Genomic DNA, 9,762 nt, shown 5'->3' with positions numbered 1-9,762 from the left:
ACACTGAGACAATGGGGATGTTCTATCGGGAACTCACCAAGGCCAGCTGGCCTGGGTCTGAAAAAGCCTGGGATAAAACCGGACTCGCTGAACATAAGTAGGGTTCTTATATCATGAGGATCCCACTCCCATGGATGGAAGCAGTGCCTCATTAAAGGGTCACAGGCCAGTTAGGCCTTGCTTGCCCTTGTATTCATCCTGCCACATAAGGACACAAAATCTTCTTCATCCAGAGGACTTCACGCTTTGGCAGTACAGCTATGGATCTGTGCCAGACACCAAATATGCTCGTGCCTTGACCTTGGATTTCCCAGCCTCCAAAATGTCAGGAAATAAATTTCTGCTTACTTTAAACAACACCCTGCCTTTTGATACAGCAGCAGGTTTAAAGACACGCTAGGCGTAACATGACAGGGCAAACTGCGGATGTGGGAAGGAGTCATGAAGGAACTTGTTGTGTTGACTCTGTGCTTCTGTTTCCCAGCACCTCCCAGACTCCCAGAGGCCCCTGTGCTGTTTTACTACCTAGACAAATATTTGTTCAATATATTGCCTCACCTGGCCATGCACTCTTTAAAAACTGAATTCTAAAGGCTCTCCTTGTGCTTTTATTTAACCAATATCCTGGTCTGCAAAGTTCAACTTTCTTATTTTTCTGAATTATAAATGATCAGTCTATTGATAGAAGGCTTAGAATAAATCTTGGTATAACAAGTCATTTCTACCTAAAGTAACTAGAAAACAAACACTGCAAGTGGCAACTGTGTTTAAGAATGAATGATACATGTAGTTTTATGAGTTTTCTTTGTATCTCTGAAAGCTTCACATACATGTGCATAAGTGCATGCATATCCATGCACAAACACAACCACATGTGTGAGACATTTTTAGGATAGCCATTGAAGTGTGGTCATTTCTACACATTCTTTTCCCTGAAGAAGACCCCAACAAAAGTGGCCACAGGATCCATCTTGATTTCTTGGCATCCAGTCTGTCTAGCACAGTGCTTGGCACACCATAAGTACTTAGCAAATCTTTTCATTCTTTTCATTAAATGAACATTGTTTTCTTTATTCTGACCATTTTCTGCCTCTAAGTTTCACATTTACTGTGGTGATTTGAAGGAAAATGGCCTCCATAGGCACACAGGGAATGGCACTATTTGGAGGTGTGGCCTTATGGGAAGGTGTGGTGTTGGAGGTCAGTGGGGGTCGGCTTTGAGATCTCATATGTTCAAACTAGACACAGTGTGACATGCTCTTCCTGCTGCCTGCCAGTCCAGATGTAGAACTCTCAGCTCCTTCTCCAGTGCCATGTCTTCCTGCACTCTGACCACCATGCTTCCCACCATGACAATAACGGACTAAACCTCTGAAACTGTAAACCAGCCCAAATTAAATGTTTTCCTTTTTAAGAGTTGCTGTGGTCATGGCGTCTCTTCATCATAATAGAAACCATAACTAAAAGACTTAGTATAAGTTCAATATATAGGATTGTACATAATGAACTATTGTCCAGGATTTTATTTAATACCATTTCATGAGTATGTATTCTGAGTAGATAAATCAAAGATAGAGTCTTTAACTTCCTTACACTGCTTAGGGTTAATATGTAAGCACTTCAAAATTCCAATATATAATGAGCCAACAAATTTTAATCCTTAAACCAAACACTATTTCATTATACACACACAGGACCAGACCATCAACTGATGTTAGCCTTTGAAGTCAACTTGGGTAACAGGGTAAGTTTATGAGTAAAATCATTATTCACACAACTTTGTGAATTTACTTCCCAAACCTAAGTTATTGTTAGGATAGGAGATTTCCACTGAGATACAAAAGCCATTTAAATGTGATTCATTTAAATGCGAATTCTATATGTATAATTTAAAAATTACTTCAAAATGTGTACTGAAATTTTTTTCTTAGATGAATAGACTTAGGTGAGTGGAGAAATAATTAGCTGCACAGAAATAATGAGATGTTACAAACCAGCTTCGTGTTGCAGCTTCAGCCAAGGGTTTGCTTCTATGTGAGGAGACTGAGAGAGGCAATGGAGCGTGCCAAAGCTCAACAGGAAACAGACTGGTAACCTTGATACTTGGGAGTACTCTGCGCTCTCTGCCAGTGCCTTTGTTTCAACAAAAGTATCTGGTAATATAAACAGCTGAAGGACAAGGAAGCGAGCAGCCATGTTTGGATCCTTTTGCTAATCAGAAAGCAAAATGTACCACTGGGCTGGATCCAAGGTCTGAATGAAATCTGAGCATTGACTCCTCAGGTATAAGCTGGAGCTTCAGCATCAGGAGTTTTAATTGGATGATTCTCACCATGGAGTCACCACCTCAAGCAGAGAGGCTACTTTGTTTTACAGCATAGTTTTCTTTGGCACTGATATCCCAGACAGCCATATTCTCAGTACAATGGAGTTTAATCACAAAAGGTAAGCCTGCGTACTTTGTAAACATCAATAGTCAACCAACATTTGTACATATGAACTGCTAATTTGGCCATTGACACAACCACTACTATTTTCATCTCTAGTGGCCACAGACTGCCTTGTTGATAGTCTATAGGAAATGTGAATGGAAAATTACAGTGCCGTTTCAGTAACTCAGTAACTAGCAGTGGGTTGTAGGCATCCAGGCAGTCATCTCTAGACCTTACATAAGCAAAGAAATTGCCAGCCGAAGCAGATTCAAACAGTTTATAGCTATTATCCATGTAGTTGAATTCCTTTATTGTTAAGAACAACAATTTAAGAGCTTGCTGTAGTGTTGCATGCCTTTAATCCCAGGCAGAGGCAGGCAAATCTCTGAGTTAGATAGAGATCAGCTTGGTCTAGAGAGCAAGTTCCAGGACAGCCCCAGCTATACAGAGAAACCCCTGTCTAGAAAAACAGCAACAACGAGAAGTACAATTTACCTTGGCTCAAGTAATCAGTATTTGCAAAGAGGTCCCATACAAACTCAGAAACCTCCAAGCAACCTGTTGCTATCGAGCAAGGAAATGAGAGCTATAGAAAAAGAGACAGAAAAAAAAAAACATGAGATTCTGAAGAGTGATGGTGAACATGGAAAAACTCTGAGAATCATAAGTTAGTTTAAGACACTTTATAAGCTAATCATACGTTGATTGTTTGAGACTCCAACACACATTTGTAATAATATGTTTCCATAAGAAATGTGGCCCAAGGCTCCTACAATCCCTCTTTCCTCCTTCAGGAGGACTCCAAGAGCTCAGCCCAGTGCTTGGCTGAGGATCTCTGCATCTGCTTCTATCAGTTACTGGTTAAAAGCTATCTGATGGCAACTATGATAGTCACCAATGTGATTACTGTACATGGCCAGTTCTGACAGGTGCAAGATGGTATCTCAGAGTTATATTGATTTGCATTTTTCTGATAATTAAGGATGTTGAACAATTCTTTAAGTGTATTTCAGCCATTTGAGATTTTTCTGTTGAGAATTATCTGTTTAGGTCTGTTGCCCATTTTTAATTGGATTATTTAGTATTTTGATATTAAATTGATTGATACTTTGGAGTTCAGCCTTCTGTCAGATGTGGGTTGGTAAACATCTTTTCCCATTAGTCTGCCATTTTGTCTTATGAGCCAGGGCGAGAGGATCAAAGCCATGGAGGGACCCTGACAGGGGAATCCACAGAGAGGGCTAACCTGAGTGAGATCTTGGGAGCACATGGGCTCTGGACCAATATTTAAAGAACCTCCACATGACCGGCCTAGGCCCTCTGCCTGTGTGTGACAGTTTTGTAGCTTGGTCTGTTCGTAAGGTTCTTAGTAATGAGATCAGTACCTGTCCCTGGCGCTTAGTTGACTTTTGGAAACCTGTTCCCTATGCTGGATTACCTCACCCAGCCTTGATGCAGAGGGAGGAGCTTGGTCCTATCTCAACTTGATGTGCCATGCTTTGCTTAAGATCCTGGTATGTCTGCCCCTTCTGAAGAGCGTGAGAAGAAGAGTGAATGAGGAGGCAGGTATATGGGAGTCAGGGATAGGGAACGGGGGAGGAGAAGAAGGGGAAACTGTGGTCAGTTTGTAAAACAAATAGAAAAATGTTAAATAAATAAAATAGAATTTAAAACAAATGTAACACCGATGAGGATGTTCTAGAATAAATGCTGAATTAACTCAAAAAGGAAATGAAGGATAGAAGAGATAGTGTTTGCCAATTCTTTTTTAAGTTAAAGAAATTTATTGATTCACACATTCAGTAATACTCTTGAAGGACATAGTCAGTTGAATACACCATATGGGCTGCTGGGGGCTTTAACGGGATAGAAGATGCATAAGTATAAAAGTCATCTAATTATCCTGATGAGGGCAAGGACGTGGCCAAGGGAGGCCAATATGGGAGGAATCATTCAAAAACAGCTGTAATAAGTTACAAGACAGACAGTTTTTCTATGCAAAAATAAATAAATAAAATAGCAGTTCTTGGGGCAGGAGAAAAATATGTTTAGTAAAACCAAGAAGAGAACAGATGAAACCTCACAAGCAATCTCAGGGCAGTGCTTATGAGTTCACATTAGGATTTTGTGTTAACCTGAAAACAATTGGTACCATTGAAGAGAAGGAGGGAAGGAGCAGTTCTCATTTGCATTGGGTCTCATTGGAAATCGCATCCAAACTGCAAGTGAAACGTTAGAGAAGGACACATTAGAGGTACAGAATGGCAGTAAAATCATAATTCTACATAGAGGTAGAAGGTTTTGTGTACATGAACATGACTATAAGGCCTTGAGAGTTATTGTAGAAGTTAATAAAACAAAAACAAAGGAAGTAGTACAAAAAAATCAAGGAACTAAGAACTAGCTCTTTGAGAAGAGAAACAAGATCAACAGATCCTTAGCCCAACCCTCCAGAAAGAAAGAGGAGACCCAAATTAACAGAGTCAGAGATGGTCAGGGAAAATAACAAACTCACATATAGTCAAAGCATTATAAGAAATAATTTAAAAACTTGAGTTACAAAATAGTCTATGAATTTGAAGGGGAATGAGGAAGGCAGGAGAGTAGAGAGAGAATGTTGCAATAATCTCAAAAAATCCTATGTTCCATTAGGTTAAAAAAAAATCTAAAAGAAACTGGTGGACTTGTAGATTCAGCGGAACCACCAAAGATAAACCAAGAAGATGTCAAGCAACAACAACAACAACAAAAAACAACCCAGAACCAGATGGAGTCACAGCAAAATTCTACCAGACTCTCAAAGAAGAACTACAACGAATGCTTCTCAGTTGATCATTTGAAAGAAAAAAACTAAAGAAGCTCTTCCAACTCCTTCTGCAAAACCAGCATTGTAAAAATACTAAAGCCAGATAAAGACACAACAACAAAAGAGAAGTAAAATGAAAGTTTCTTTAAGTTCCAGAAAAGTAGTGGGTGGCATCACTCACCAAGGTGAGATTAGAGAGGAGGTCCTGCTTGGGCAGAGGATGTACAGTTTAATTTGGATGCATAAATTGCAGGTACTTAGGAAACATACAAAGACTGATATACTGGTAACCATCTGTGGCCGAGACTCATGAAAAATAATTTGGGCTTTAAATACAGGCTTTCAAACCACACGGATAGTAGTTGGAAGCCTAGAAGAGAACAAATTCCCCTCGGAAATGAAAGAGATGAAACATAGTCAGAATACTGAAGAGTTGGGAGAGAAGGGATGATGGCAGAATGGTTATAGAAAAAGAAATAATGCCACTGATGCGAAATAAAAGAATTTCACAGAAGAGAAATTGGTCAAGGATGCTCGACTAAGTTGAAGACGTATCACTGTCTGCAAGAGTGAGCTCCTTGGCAGGAACTAGCCACTTTGAGAAGAAGGATATGGTGGAACAGTTCAGGACATGGTTGAACTGTAACAGCTTCGATGCAGAAGACAGGTGAGCAAATGATCCTTGACATATGTGTCTCTTAAGAGGCAAATAAGGGAAATGCACGTAATAAGGGTGATCCGGGATTCAGGTGGGGGAGGAGCTGTTTTATTTTGTGTGGTCCCTTGCCTGGGTTAAGCAGACAGCAAGGGGGAAAAAAGGATTATTTGAAGAAAAAGGAAAAAATCTTGAGTAATCCAAAGACAAGAAGAGATAGAAAGGAAAGAGAGCATGGGTTTCAAAAAACAGGTAGAATGGACTGTATCCTTTATGGAGGGAGCAAAGAGAAGGAATGGGGTGAAGAAAAGGATGGATAATGCAATCTCTTTGCTGCTAGAGTCGGGAACATTTCCTCTCAGGCTTTCCGCAGTTTCTGCACTTCAACAGAGATGTGCTTTCAACTGAGAGGAGGCAGCATTGGTAAAGTGCCACAAGAGTTGATGAAACAAAAGCACAGAGATACTAATGCCGCCGGATGAGTTGCTCACACAGGCATGGAGGACATCACAAACAATGGGACACCTGCAAAGGAAAAAAACAAGGCACGACTGGTCTTAATTCATACATAGAAAGTTGTTTATGAAATAGATATGTGGCCATGTTGTGATCCAAGAAGCTAAGAGAGCAGCGTATTTATAACAGGATAGAGAGTGTGATGAGCGTTGCTGGATGGTGCATGGCTTATGAGGAAAAGGCACAAAAAGGTGAAGAAGGAATGGATTGGAACTCCATTGTGGAATGAGTAGCAAATGCCAGACCATTATTGACTCCGTGTTTATTGCTTGGGAAGAAAACTTACTTACTAAGGGATGAAATAGGGAACATGCACACTCACGGATACAGAAGAAAGTGATGCCCTTGCCTCTTCATCCACCATGGAAGGATGGAGATAGCTCCAAAACGGATCACCAAATGGTGTATCAGAAGCCTTCCATGTCCATGCAAGAAAGCTCATGCCACCACCCCCACCCCCACCTTACTTCTTATCTGGTCACATATCAGAGAAAACCTTACCCACAGCAGGTTACTTCCAAATGTAATTGACTAAATGGATGGAGATTCCATAACAAGTGCTAAAGTCTAACATTTATTTGCTTTGTTGTTATCACTATGTCTAGAGATTGGTTATGAACTGAAAACGTTCCTTGTATTCAGCAATTATATGATCCAGGTATTATGTGGTCCACTGGTTCTGACTGGAAGGGTTATCAGCTTTGAAATCTGTCAATATCAATCAGCCCTCATCCATTATTCAGGACAAAGTCTGTTGTCCTTAGGTAAAAGGTTTTATATGTGATCTGAGGGATTAATGAATGCCACACTCTAAATTCTACATTATTGCTGCATGATAATGCTCTGTACACTGTAAATATTTGTCACTGTTTTGGTTTAGTAAAATACTTATTGCACAGTAGCCAGGGAGGAAATATAGGTGGAGTGGGCAGGCTAAAAGAATTCTGGGAAGAGAAAAGGCAGAGACTCAGTCACCAGCCAGATGCAAAGGAAGCAAGAGGAGAATGCCTCACTGAAAAGATACTAAGCCATGTGACTAGACATAGGCAAGAATCATGGGTTAATTTAAGTTGTAAGAGCTAGTTAATAATAAGCCTGAGATAATAGGGCAAATAGTTAATAATTAATATAAGCCTCTGTAGGTTTCTTTGGGACTGAATGGCTGTAGGACCAGGCAGGACAGAAACTTCTGTCTACTCAGGATGATAGACACATTTAAAACTTAATTGATAAACACATTTCCACTCTTATTTCTAGGATTTTCTTAACATTGAATGTGCTTCATGTTAAAGGAGAGGTTTCAATACACAATATTCTATACTGGTGGCTTATTTATTGTAGCTAAGGGCCAGATGACAACTATAGCATGATCACACCACAAACAAAGGGAAATGTAGCAACAGAGCAAGCAAAGGTACACAGGACATGTGTCATTCATGACAAACAACAGAACAACTTGAGGGCATTAATATTCATCACAATGTTCCGGAGAGGAAAAGGAGAGAAAACCCTGAACTTTACATTTGATCAGTCCCACAAGTGTAACGAAAATTAAAATGTATTGGTGACAGACTCATGAAAGCTAGATGGGAGGATAGAGAGGTGGTGGATGGATGAATAAAAGGAGAGACAGACTGACAGACAAAATGACTAAATCAGAAACCAATTAATATCCACTAAAATGTGTTCATTAGAAGTGGAGAGACCTAGCCGGGTGGTGGTGGTGCATGCCTTTAATCCCAGCACTCAGGGAAGCAGAGGCAGGCAGATCTCTGTGAGTTCGAGAACAGCCTGATTTATAGAGTGAGTTCCAGGACAGCCCAAGATACACAGAGTACCCTGTCTCGAAAAAACAAGAAAAATAAAACTGTGGAGAGACCTAAGACTGCATTTGAATATTTAAATAACAACAGGAAAGCAAATGTACTTGTCTTCACTGAGGCTTAACACACTTTATATGTAAGCCAGACCTGGACTCAGAGAATGAAATTGTAGAATAATGAAGAGATAAACTAATCTGCTCAAAAACACATAAAAAGAAAGCCTGAGCTTAATAAAATCTCAGTATTTCACGCACTGTGAACGACTGTGGTTAAATGTGCTGGGACTGCCGAAGAAGTTATTTTTAAAAACTACTTTCAAGTAGTAAAAACTTATAAACTAGACACAAAAGGAAAATGAAGAAAATGAAAGACTTGAATGTTTTTCTTGTAGTTGAACTCTTACTACTTATCACAAACATCTTAACAATCACATTCAGATTTCCCCTCTACTCCTACAGGCTGTGTAACAAGAAGTTGCCGTACAACCCCACTGCCATTGGCAGGAGCCCGTCATTGACAGGACATGGCCATTACTGCCTCTAGATGATGGGCTAAGCTTCCAAATCATGTGATAAGTCCTTCTTCATTTAAATGTCTTCTGCCAGGTGTTTAGTCCCAGCAATGAAACCATGGTTAATACACTAACCATGTCTAGCTGCTGTGTCTCCATCTTAGGAAAGATAGAGTTAGTCTATCCTACAGTGGGCTGGAGATGAGTCCTAGCCATCCCGTTTGTTTCTCATTTATACCACGTCTTTCATTATCAATGTCAGCTACACAGCAAAATCAGCTCCTTTCCTCAGTACCGGGCCCGCGGAAGATCCACTAGGCCCCACTGGCTCCAGTCTGATCATGTGACTCTCTCTAACCAAATGACTGTGGAAAGCGTTGAGCCAGGTGTTGCCCTCACATTGCCTCACAGACTGAAAGTCAACAGTTGATACTGTTATCAGCAGAGAAAATGGATCTCTTTGGCAGTCATTTTTGTTTGTCAACCTGATTGCATGGGAAAGTGCTTTAATAAATTAGTTAAGTTCACCTCTGGGGGAGTCTGTAAGGACTTTGCCAGGAAGGATTAGGTCATGAAGGCTCTGACCTAAACAATAGCTTAATCTATTGATTGATTCAAAAGTCTAACAGCCTGTTGGGACATGGTAGAAACTGAAGGATGGAGCCTGTTTAGAAGAGGTGAGTTGGGGTGTAGCTTTGAGGAGTTTATCTGGTTCTAGCCTCAGGATGCCTTGCTCTACTTTCTCTTCACTGTGATAGAGGGCATTATGCTCTTGTTGTTGTAATTTTTTTAAAAACAAATGCCATGCAACAGAGCTCAGATGGAAAGGTTTTTTATTGGGGGAAAGTGAATGGGAAAAGGGGGAGGGTGGGGGGTGATTGGCCTCTGGGTATAGGAGCAGCAGAAGAGAGGGGAGAGAGGGAGAGACAGAGAGAGAGAGAGACAGAGAGGACAGAGACAAAGACAAAGAGACAGGCAGAGAAGCAGAAAGAGAGAGAGAGAGAGAGAGAGAGAGAGAG

The sequence above is a fragment of the Microtus ochrogaster genome, chromosome 6 (genome assembly GCF_000317375.1).
Source record: "Microtus ochrogaster isolate Prairie Vole_2 chromosome 6, MicOch1.0, whole genome shotgun sequence".
In the NCBI taxonomy this organism is placed as follows: Eukaryota; Metazoa; Chordata; class Mammalia; order Rodentia; family Cricetidae; genus Microtus; species Microtus ochrogaster.
The sequence above is the reverse complement of the archived record's forward strand: the minus strand, read 5'-3'. Positions refer to the sequence as shown.